The sequence below is a fragment of the Fukomys damarensis genome, unplaced genomic scaffold (genome assembly GCF_012274545.1).
Source record: "Fukomys damarensis isolate Sample0158 unplaced genomic scaffold, DMR_v1.0_HiC HiC_scaffold_15, whole genome shotgun sequence".
Taxonomy (NCBI): Eukaryota; Metazoa; Chordata; class Mammalia; order Rodentia; family Bathyergidae; genus Fukomys; species Fukomys damarensis.
In genome coordinates, this window is record NW_022900927.1 from 30,248,007 (window position 1) to 30,260,364 (window position 12,358).

The 12,358-nt window shown below is 37.9% G+C and overlaps 1 protein-coding gene and 1 pseudogene across 1 annotated transcript in view; both read right to left on the bottom strand.

Moving 5' to 3' along the window:
* Wif1 (WNT inhibitory factor 1) overlaps positions 1 to 12,358 on the bottom strand; it is an 81,400-nt gene that overhangs the window by 57,965 nt on the left and 11,077 nt on the right. The window lies entirely within an intron of this gene.
* LOC104854995 lies at positions 8,426 to 10,824 on the bottom strand (annotated as a pseudogene).

Consider the following 12,358-nt stretch of genomic DNA (forward strand, 5'->3'; position numbering starts at 1 on the left):
GAATCACAACTTCCATTTTGCACACTATCTCTGTGGTTATCTGGGAAATTATTTCTGTTTTGAATTTTTCTAGAGCCTGATTGATCTGTTTTGTTACTTCCTGTGTTTTGAGTTCAGGGTGTCCTGGTGGTTCACTATCGACCTTTTCATCCTCATTTGCCCTACTGTTTGCCATTGGTGAACTGGAAATCTGTCCTTGTGTCTTGCTTAAGTGTTTTCTCATTTTTATTTTTGTTGTTGGACTGTCCTTGGTTTAATCTCTGGATTATCACCCAAATCTTCCTGATATATTTGCGCCCTAGCTTCTGTGTCTCTAAGGACCCACAGATATTCTCATCTTCATAACATCAGAGAAAACAGCTCATCAAATCAACGGCAATGCTTTATCCCAACTGATACAATCAGCAACACATTAAGATCAAGCACAACTTTGATACTGACCACCGGTGGTAGTCACTAGTCTATCACCCTTAAATCATTTGAATTAAATTGAAATCAAGAAGCAGTCCAGAACGTGTCTGCAGTGAACAAAATTTCAATATGGTGTATTTACCATTTAATGGCTCAGAAAGAGCGAGGATGCAAGACCCCTGATCTCAGTTAGTTGATGGCTGAACCCCATGACACTGACTGACCTCGGGCTGCAAGGCCCAGATTGAGTTCCCCAACCTTCTGAATGGTTAAACTCCACAATGTTCTATTACAGGTTTCCCACACCCTTTCTTTAAAGATGTTCAAAGTTGGGAACTCAGAAAAATACCCTTGATGACCACCTGTGTCTCTGCAGAGTGGGTCCAAAGACTGGCACAGTCAGGAGGTCTGAGAGTGCGGGGGGGCGGAGGTCATAGGGGTTCAGGGGCGCCTGCGCGGCTACCTTCCCGGCACTTGAGTGATGGCGGCTGGGTCGGGAGCAGGCGTCTGAACCCAGAGTTTTATGGATGCTAAACACATAGACTGTGCTAAACACTGTGCTGCATCCCAACCCTGTCTTTTCTTTTATGAACACCCAAAAAAGTGTATACTTATTTTGTGCCAGGCATTGTAGTTTATGACTGTAATCCCAGGACTCTGGGAAGCTGAGGCAGGCAGGAGACTGCAAATTCAAGCCCATACTGGGCAATTTAGCAATTTAGTGAAACCCTTTTGGGGGGGAGGCTGCAGTTGTAGCTCAGTGTGAAGGCCCCGTATTCAATCCCTAAAAAGTATACTTGTTTGTTTACATTTCCCTCATCTTGATAAGATGTAACAGATAAGCGATACCATTCTTCCTCTTTTTAAAACAGCTCTATTCTAGCCACTGATGGTAATGACTTTCTGAACTTTAAAGATGATTTACTTGCTTGTCCCACACTGCCTTGTCCCTGTAAAAACTGGGGGAAACAATGTATTTATGTGATGGCAGAATAAATTTCTTAATATATAAAACTTTTAAAGCATAAATATGCAAAAATAAATGTCCCAACCAGTGTTATTTCAAAATATTTACGGATAAATGTACCGGGGATGTAGCTCAGTGGTAGAGTGCTTGCATAGCACACACAAGGCCCTGGGTTCAATCCCCCATACTGCAAAATGACAACAGAAAGAATCTACACATGAAAAATGCCAAGAAAATCATACAAATATTTACTTATATTCATTTAAAATTAGAAGTAGATTTTATGAACAAAACCTCAGTTGCATAGGAACTAACACGAACAATCAACAACTGGATATCTTCTTATTAAAAAAGCTTCTGCACAGCAAGAGAAACCACCAACAGCATGAAGAGACAATCCATACTGTGGAAAAAAATTTTTACCAGTTTTTCCTCAGAAAAGGGTCTACTATCTAAAATATATAAAGAGCTTAAAAAAATAAGATCTCCAATTTTAAAGACCCAAATCCAAAAATGGGCATTTGAAGTGAACAGACATTTCTCAGACAAAGAAGGAGAAATAGCAAATAAACATATGAAAACAATGTTCAGCATCACTGGTCATTCAATCCCAACTCTCGCGAGGCTGCGGCAGGAGGATCACTGTGAGTTCGAGATCAGCCTGGGCTACATAGTGAGTTCCAGGTCAGTCTCAACTACATAGTGAGACCCTGTCTCGACAAACAAAAAACAAAAAAGAGAGAGACAGATGCAAATGAAAACAATGCTCAGATTCCACCTTATCCCAGAAAAATGGCTACTATCATGACATCAACTAATAACAAATGCTGACAGGGTTGTAAAGAAAGAGGAACACTGCTTCACTGCTGGTGGGAGTGTAGACTGGTGCAACCACTGTGGAAATCAGTATGGAGATACCTGAAGCACCTAGGATTAGAAGTCCCATTTAACCCAGCCATTCCTCTACCGGGTAGCTTCCCAAAAGAATTAAAAGCATCATATGATATATGTGCACCCATGTTCATAGCAGCACAATTCATGATAGCTAAAAACTTGGAAGCAACACAATAAAATGTAGTACTACTAAGCCATAAAGAATGAGAAACTAGAGACATTTATAGGTAAATGGATACATATTGAGGTGATACTCTAAAGTGATATAAGTAGGACACATGTACATACTGAATAGTTTCTCTAGTGTGAGAAACTGAAAGTGTAAATAAGGACTAAACAGTATAATAGATAATGTGAAACAGGAAGAAAAGGTGCAAAGAGGAAGTGGGAGGGGTAGGGAAAAAGAAGGGAATGGAACAAATATGAGAAAGAAAAAATGGAAACAAAATCTTTGTGGATAGGAGGGGTGAAAGGGTTAAGGGGAGAGTAGGGGAATGGAGGGAAAATAAGAACCAAGATGGATTATGTAAAGGTGCAAATTTCCAGTGATGTATGCTATTATATTGTATATTTTAAATGTACCAATAAAATTAATTTTTAAAAATTAAAAAAAATAAAATTAGTAGATGTGCATTATTCCTATGTTCAAAAGGAATGAACTGTGCTGCACCTTGAGACCACAATGTTAAATTAAATAAATCTGACATACAAGCTTAAATATCACATTGTCTCTTATATGAGAAACCCAACATATAGAAAATAAAGAGACAGATATTTTGCAAAAGAGAAGAGAATCAATAGATGGAAGGAGGGGGAGGGAAGGAAGAGAAAGGGATGAAAAAGAATTAAGATGTTTTATGTACATGTCCCTACTTCCCACAAAGAATATAAGCATTATCTACTACAAAGATGTACTGATAAAAATAAAAATTTTAAAACGTAATACCCTGTTTTATTCTTTAGAAGTCACCCACTAGTCTTACATTTGTAGACTTAGAGGTATAGTGTACAGCATGGTATCTATCTGATGAGTCCTGTGTTCACAATTACCAATTATCCCAGTGCAAAGCTTTTGACCTTAAGGGACCTTCACAGCCTGCTATGAAGGGGAGAATTACTCACTCCTGCCAGGTATTGATCCCTTACCGCCCCCTACAGGACAACATTTCTGAGTTAAGCTTGCTGTAATTTAAAAAAATGCAAGCACAGATCAAGAGCCACCTGTATTGCCCAAAGCTTCATTTGAAGATTTTTTTTAAAGCCACAACAGAATATTGAAAAGGACACCTCAAATAATTCTGCTGGAAGTATAGAGTAGCCATTGCAAGCTATTCAGCAAGAATATATTTACGAAGAGCCTACACAATGATTCCGTGTTTTGACTCAGAAATTCCACTTCTGAAACTCGGTGCTAAAGAAATAACCCTAATATGGAAAAAGTTTCATATATAAAGTCACTTTTCATACTGTTATTTAGTGAAAATGTAGACAAAATCTAAGTAAGTGACTGTTGAAATATACCACAGAACATTATTAACCATTTAAAAATCATTTTCATAATGTGGAATAGAAAGAAAAGGGCTAAAGGTGTAGGGGAATTAGGAAGGGGAGGGGAAAGGAAATAAGGGAAAAGAAAAATATGAGAAAAGGAAAAAGTGGAGACAAAGTCTTTGTAAATAGAGGAGGGTGGAGGGGGTTAAGGAAAGGCAGGGGTAAGGGGAAAAATGAGAGCCAAGATCTGTCATGTAAAGGTATAAGATCCCAATGATGAACGTAACTGTACTGTACATCTAAAAAGTACCAATAAACTCACTGAAACAAAATCAAGTTCATAGACTATGTAAAATCTTGGCAAAGTGTCTTACTGTCCTTAAGCAAACAGCAGGCAAAAAATAATTATTACTACAACAGAAAAACACTACCTAGAAATACATCAACATATGCACATTTTCTTAGGTGAGCTAACTACCCATGACTTCCTTCTCCCATTCTTTCCTCTTCTGTATTTTCAAAAGTTTTTAAAGAGTGCACTAATCTGTGATGGAAAAAAAGTAATGCAGGTAAAGTTCACAAAATGATAGTTATGTCAAAGTTAATATAGCACATTCTAATGAAGTCCCTTTCATGAGTAGTAGGTTTTTCAAGTCAGCTAGCAATGTAAAAACGTCAATTTATAACAAAAAGACAAATATCAGAGTTGATTTCTCAGTTCTTCATAAAAGTCTAAAACAGAAATAAACATTAAGAATTTCAGGTAAAGGGAGGGTAGGGGCAAGGGGAAAAAATGAGAACCAAGACCTGTCATGTAAAGGTACAAGATCCCAATGATGAATGTAACTGTACTGTCTACCTAAAATGTACCAATAAACTCAATGAGAGGGAAAAAAGAACATCTATAAAGGGACTACCACTTGGGGAATTCTGAAAGGGTAGATATAAAATGTCAATAAACTCAATGAGAGGGAAAAAAGAACATCTATAAAGGGACTACCACTTGGGGAATTCTGAAAGGGTAGACATTAGTAGTATAGTCTTCCTGTCTACCTGCCTCAAAATTCAACTCAGAAAGTCAGTTTATTATCCAAAGTGAATGGACTGAAACAAGCTAATAAAGTAACTACATAAAAGTTGCCTAAAATAGAGTTTAGTAGATCTTATTAACATGATCCAGACAAACAGTACTTTAAAAAGTTAATTCTGCTCAGTTTATTTTTGTTGTAAGTGACTGCAGAGTCTGAACTATTTTTCTTGCTGTGATCTGAAGTCAAATACACAACTAAGAATAATCCAGAAAGGGTAATAATGAACAATAAGTCACAGACATTTTAGAACTGAAAGGAAACCCCGTTATTTCACACATGTGAAATACTTGTCCGAGGTCCCAGATAGCTGGGGTGGAAACTGGGCCGGCAGCCAGAGCTCCTGAGGCCAGCTCAGTGTGACACTCTCAGTTCAGAGTAGGACACCAGTCACTTACAGTGAAAGTGGGGCACCCTGCCAGCCTACTCCCAGCTTGTGATCTGGCAGACTTTCTTTAGCTTCATGACTCGCACCTAGCATTAATAGCTCATTAATACAAAGGGAAGAAAAGGCGCTTCTTTTTTTACATCTATTAGGTGTCAAGTGCTTTGTACACAAAACAAAACTGCATTTTGTTGCCACTGTAAAAAGTAAATTAATGACTTCTTTCAGCACTTGACAAAACTGAGGCCCCAAGACTCTAAATTGACCAAGATTTAGCTCGTGCTGTGTTCTCTAAATGGTGTATTGGTCAGGATTCTCCAGAGAAACTGAACTGATAGGAGATACATCTCTCAATAGACAGATAGTTATGAATGTATGAGGTATGATAAAAGTTACAGTGAGTTTTAAGCTTTTAAAATTTATTACAGTGGGAGACACATTGCCATTAATCCCTCTCAAAATACTGTCTCTTACTTTGAAGAAAATTATCCCACCATTGGTGCCACTTTCTGAAGCAATTCTGGATGTCCGCTTTTGCGTTATCATTGGTTGTGTTGTCATGGCTACCTTGATGTTCTGAATCAGTTCGAAACATTTATAGTTCATAGTTATTTTGACTTTTGGGAAGAGCCAGAATTTGCATGGAGTCAGATCCAATAAATACTGTGGATAAGGACACACCATAATATTTTGATGAGCCCGCCTTTCAGTCGGATGGCACTTGGAAACAGTACTCACCGCAGTGTTTTCATCACATCTTGTAAAGACATTCACAACACACTTCTGAAAGTAGCAAGAATGACGAGATGAGTGTGTCTGAAGTGAGGGGAGTATTTCGTGAGGGTTAACGACAATATGTCTTTTCTTGTACTAAAATTTTAAATTTAACTATTCGCTGTATATATTTGACCAACTCTGATAAATATAGATATAGATAAATACAGAGAGATAATAAACAATTGGCTCACATGATTAGGGAAGCTGATAAATTCTAAGATCTGTAGTTGGCAAGCTGGAGTACCGGAGGGCCATGGTGTACTTTCCATCGGAATGATGACTACTTGGAGACACAGGAAGAAATGATATTTCAGTTTGAAGGCAGTCAAGAGGAAGGAGTTCTTGCTACATTAGGGGAGGTCAGGGTTTTTTTGTTTTATTCAGCCTACCATCTGATTGAATGGAGCCCACTCACATTAAGAACATCAATCTGCCTTACTCAATCTATCGATTAAATGTTAATCTCACCTATAAACATGCTTACAGACATACCCACAGTAGTGTTTGGCCAAGTGTCTGGGCATCTCATGGTGGAATCAAATGGACACATAAAGATAACCATCGCACATACCATACTTGCCAACATATTCAGGTCCTGGGAGAGACAGGGGCCAGCTGGATGCCCAGGATACAGTCTACAGAGGCACTCATTGCCTAGGCTCACACAAGACCTTTGGGGCCTCACTTGCCTTGTCCTAGTTCTGGCCCTGTAGCTACACAGTAGGGCAGATTCCTTTACCTCACTTAACTTGCAATGTTTTGTACTGAGAGAACAACTTTCCAAAACCATTCTAGAAAAGATTTCGGTATTCAGGGTTTCTCAAAGAATTGATGGAAAAATATCTGAAATGTTGAATATAAAACAGTATTTCTTTCTTTCTTTCCTTTTAAAGACAGTGTCTTGCTATGTAGTCCGGGCTGGCTTTGAACTTACTATGTAGCCAAGGCTCGCCTCAGATTTGCAGTGATCCTCCTGCCTCAACTTCCTAGAGCACTGGGCATTCACTATCACACCTGGCAAGTACTTATTGATGTTTTCTGTGGAATGGAAATATACTTGTATTTCCAAACAAAAGTATCTCCTAGTAATTCAAATAATATTTATTGAATGAATTTTTATTGAAAGGCAAAGGACTTTTTATAAAATTACAAACACAAATATTTTGTGCATTATAGAAAATGCACAACAATTAAAGACCAGGCTTGAATTATTTTGGCTAAAGACCATTTGATTCAAATTATCAGTTATTCCTCAGATTTACCTATCTAAATTTCATTAATGCAAAAAATAAAAAACAGTTACTCGGAAGACTGGATGAATGTGATAAATGGAAGTTTGTTTTAAATGATTATGCACAATATAAAGAAAAGCTGTCTATTGCTATTAGCTGAATCACAGAACTGTACCACTTTACCTTCCTTCCCTCAGTTTATGAGTGAATGCTTCCTCCTACAAACCCTGGATAGCACGGCATATGCAGCAGTAACTGTGAATTCAAGCCTGCAGGTGTCCAAGAAACCAGGCAAGTTTAATCCTCAAACTTTGGGAATCAAAGGCAACAGCCAATTTGGAGCCAAGTGGGTTTTGCCTTAGTTCTATTTAACTTCTGAACTGGGTCTTGACTCAAATGATTCGATATTTGCTGTATACCACAGGACTCTACAAATAAAACTGTCTTTTTAAAAATTAATTTGGACAAATAGGCTGGCTATTCTTAAATAATATATGCATATATACACGTATACTTAGTATCTCAGTGCCAGAGTCAAATACAAGCTCTGCAGATGGCTAAAGGTAGCCTTGGGCAAGTTACTTAATCTCATATGTTGAATGATCATAAAAAACAGTACCTTTGGTGGTACATGCCTGTACTCCCAGCACTCTGGGACACTGAGGCAGGAGGATTGCAGGATCAAGCCCAGTCTGAGCAACTCAACAGTTTATCAAGGGGAAGATTGTGCATAATAGTTTAAAAACAAACCTTCTTCTGTACTGAGGATATAGTTTAGTGTGAAGGCCCTGGGTTCAATTCCAGTGCTGGAAAAAAGAAAAAGAAAAAGAAAAGGAAAAGAAAGAAAGAAAAGGGTACCTTTGCCTTAAACACACAGAATTAACCTAAATAGTAAATGAGACAATCAAATCCATGTAAATTACTTAACAGAGCTGCTGACTCACTATAAATGCCCAATAAATGTCAACTTAATAATAGGACTTCCAGCTCTCTTGCCTACTAGCTCTACGACCTCAGCCAAGTTACTTAACCTTTTTGAGACTCAGTTGTCATTTTTTTGTGTGTAGAAAAGCATTTATATTCAATTTTATTTTCTCAGATTAAAAAATTATTTTTCTATTTTACTTATTTTTCTGCAGCTAAATTAGAAATATATAGGCCCCCCCATGAAATGATATTCTTAGAAATTATATTCTCTGATTTTATTGTCAGCCTGCTAAGGAAGTCCATGTATTCAATATGCTTGCTAAGAGTTTGGCCCATACCAAGTGGTTGTTTAATCCAAATATCTGAGCAGCAAGCTGAGCTGATCATTCTGGAGAAAGTATGGTGGAACAGCTGAGACTACTGGGTAGCTGAAGAGAAAACCACACATCCCGAGCTCCCAAGTCTGATATGAGGGAAAGATAGCTGATAACTGGTTATGTTACCAGCCATCACCCGGCCTAAATCTTTGCTTTTGCCCAACACTGCCACAAATACAGTCAGAATGCCATCCCCTTCACACTCACCTTTAATCTTCAGAGTTTCATCTGGGCCTTTATGGGTAGATGTTAATTGAAATTCACATGGAATCCCATAATTTCCACAAGCCTACTTGATTATTCCACAGTGACCAAGATGGGAAGTTGAGCCCAGCAATACTACAACCCACCCCCCTGCACTGGCTTTCTAGTCTCTCTGCAACCCACTCAGTTTTTGTTTACCATCTGGTGCCCTTCAGGGATTACTTCCTTGAGATCACAATAAGACTGTTTGTCTTTCTGCTGGCTTCCATCTCCTGATGGCAAGAGTCTCCAGGAATCATTCTTTTTTTTTTTTTCAACTTTAATTGAGTTTATTGGTACATTTTAGGGATACAGTACAGTTACATTCATTGTTGGGATCTTGTACCTCTACATGACAAGTCTTGATTCTCATTTTTTCCCCTTACCTCTGCCCTCCCTTCACCCCCTCCTCCCCTCCCCAACTACAAACACTTTATTTTCATTCTCTCACATTTTTTTCTTTTTCCAGGAATCATTCTTAATACTATCCACAAGAACAGTTTCTGCGGCGGTCACAGCAACACCAAATTCAATCTTCATATCAACCAACATACAATTCTAAGGTCAACCAGGATTTATCCCATATTTTACAAATAGTTTGTGGAGCAGGACTCATGAAACCCACTTCAGTTTAGCCTATAACAAGTCCAGCTAAGCAAAATTTTGAAGCAATTAGCTGTTCCCTGGACCATTGTAGATCATTATTAGCATCATCCTTGAAAAATAGTTCCACTTTAGGGGTCTAAAACTTAAATCCTTTGATACCAGTATTTGTTTTGAGAAAAGAACCAGTTGCTATTCTTTTTTAAAAAGTAGGTTTATTGGTACAATTTAGATATACATAATGATCATATTCATTGTATGGAATTTGTATCTGTACATGATGTAGCTTAATTCTTATTTTTTCCCATTTCCCCTCAACCCTTCTTCCCCTCCTTATCTACAAAAGCTTTGTTTCTATTTTATTCTTCTTTTCTCTTTTTTTTCTTGCCCTTTCTTCTCTTCTCCCTTCTTCTTCCCTAGTGTCCCTTCCCACTTGAACTTTTTCTTCCTATTTCACATTATCTATTATACATCTCACTCTAGAAAGAATGACTATTATCAAGAAATCAACCAATCACAAATGCTGGAGGGGCTGTGGGAAAAAAGCAACATTTCCCCACTATTGTTGGGAGTATAGGCTGGTGCATCCACTATGGAAATCTGTATAGAGAGTCCTCAAAAAACCAGGACTAGAGGTTCCTTTTGACCCCTTTTCTTGGTATCTTCCCAAAAGAATTGAAAGCATCATGCCTCGGTGATAGATGCACACCCATGTTTATAGCAACATAGTTCATAATAAATCTTAGAAACAACCCAAATGCCCATCTACCGATGAATAGTGAAAGAAGATGTGGATGGGGTGAAGGGAGGGCAGGGACAAGGGGAAAAAATGAGAACCAAGACCTGTCACGTAAAGTACAAGATCCCAATAATGAATGTAACTTTACTGTATACCTAAAATGTACGAATAAAATTAATTTTAAAAAAGAAGATATTGGTTTTTTAAAATACAACAGAGTACTACTCAGGCATAAAGAAGGATAAATTTGAAACATTAATAGTTAAATGGATGGACCTAGAGACCATACTTTTAAGTGAAACAAATCAGACACGTGTGTAAATATCCCATTATTTCTCTGGTGTGAGAAACTGAAAGTATAAAAAAATACCAGTTGCTATTCTTCAGCAAACCCACTCAATTGAAATAATTTCACACTGGAGCACAATGTAAGATATCTCTCCATACTTTCTGGTGAAAGCAGTCTTGATACCTACTTCCTGTAACAAATGAAAAATACAACTGGTAATCTTACTGGAGATTGCAGCTTTCCTTCCAGGTGATTCTTTCTGGTTGCATTTCACGCTCTAATCCGGTCATTGGGCTGCAGACTTTTCCTGGACTATCTAACAATTCATAGACTTCTTTTGTTTTACCTTCATAGAGTATTTTTTGGCCAATGTTCAATACCTCTGCTGGCACCAAAATCATGAGTGGGCTGGAGACAGTGACTGCACTGGAAAAATAACTCAGTTGTCATTTTTGTAAAATGAGAATATTAGTCATGTTTGTCTTATAAGGTTGTTGTGAGAATTAGATAATGATGAAAAGTGATTATTACTGGAAGATAAAAAATACTTAATCAATAGCTATTTCCTTCTATTTTTTTCTTCCTTTTTCTTCTCCATCTACCCCATCCCTTCTTCTTTAATTTATCAAATTTGGTTTATAGGCCAAAAGATGCTTTCAAATTATATAAATTACTCTCCAATTTTAGCAAGAACTCTTTTCTTAACAGAATACTATAATGTACCAATAAATTCCATATATGAGAATTTTATATTTTATATAAGTATGTAGGATTCAAGGATGAAGAAATGAAAAGCTGATTATGTGAAATAGCTGAGGAAATGGGATATCTAGCATAGAGAAAAGATGAGTTGAAGGGGATGAGAGCTGGCCTCACTTCCTTTGAGAAAGGGACTAAAAGCATGCACCCACTGGTTCCACGCAGGAGAAGAGGACCAGGGCTAGGAATCAGATGTGGCCCAGCATCCCAGTGGAATGTCAGTTGGGACTGGGGGGCGGCTAGCTGTGTCTCTGGTTATCTGTGGTACCCTCTGACATGCATGGAACATAGGGGGCCCACTAAGAGAAAGTCTGTTTATGCAGCTGCTTGGAAAATAAAGGAGAGAGCAGTAAAGATGAACATATATACTGAAAGATTCTAAGCCTTGGCCCTTAAGATGAGGGCTGATGTCTATGGGGACATGGGCTGTAGGAACACGATCTCAATGTACCAAGAAACAAAGCTCAATGATAAACTGTGGGAAGAGATACACATCCCATTTCTGCATAGGACACCAAAGTGCTCCGGGACCATTGTCCTGTGGAGAACACAGACCAGCTTGACACCTTAGTAATTATCACTCAAGGAGCACAGATAGATTGCCTGGACCTGAGAGCTGTCTACTCACTAACTAGCATCACCACAGCAGCAGCGTGGGTGAAGATATTTCCATCCAAGGTGGCATATTTGGAGTTTTTCTAAGAATCCAGTTAGCTGATCTTTGCTAGGGAAGGAGTAGATGTAAATGTCCTATACAAGCAAAGTGGAAACAAATCAGCAAATTTAAGAGTATAAATGCAAGTAAGACTCTCCAAGGGTAAATTGGTAAATTGATATTCAATTTACACTGAGAAGACAGACTGTGGCTCTTTATGAAGAACAACTTTCTAGAATTAACACATTAAAAATAATTGTTAGATTCGCCATGCACTAAATTAAAATCCAAATGGATTAAAGATCTAAATATTAAAACAGAAACATTAAACTTGCTGGAAAGTAAGTTAGGCAGAACTCTGGAAGACATTGGTATAGGAAAAGACTTTATGAACAAATCCTCAGTAGCACGGGAACTAGCAGAAAGAATCAACAACTGGGATCTCATCTTACTAAAAAGCTTCTGTACTTCAAAAGAAACCATTAGCAGAACTAAGAGACAATCTACAATGTGGGAAAAAA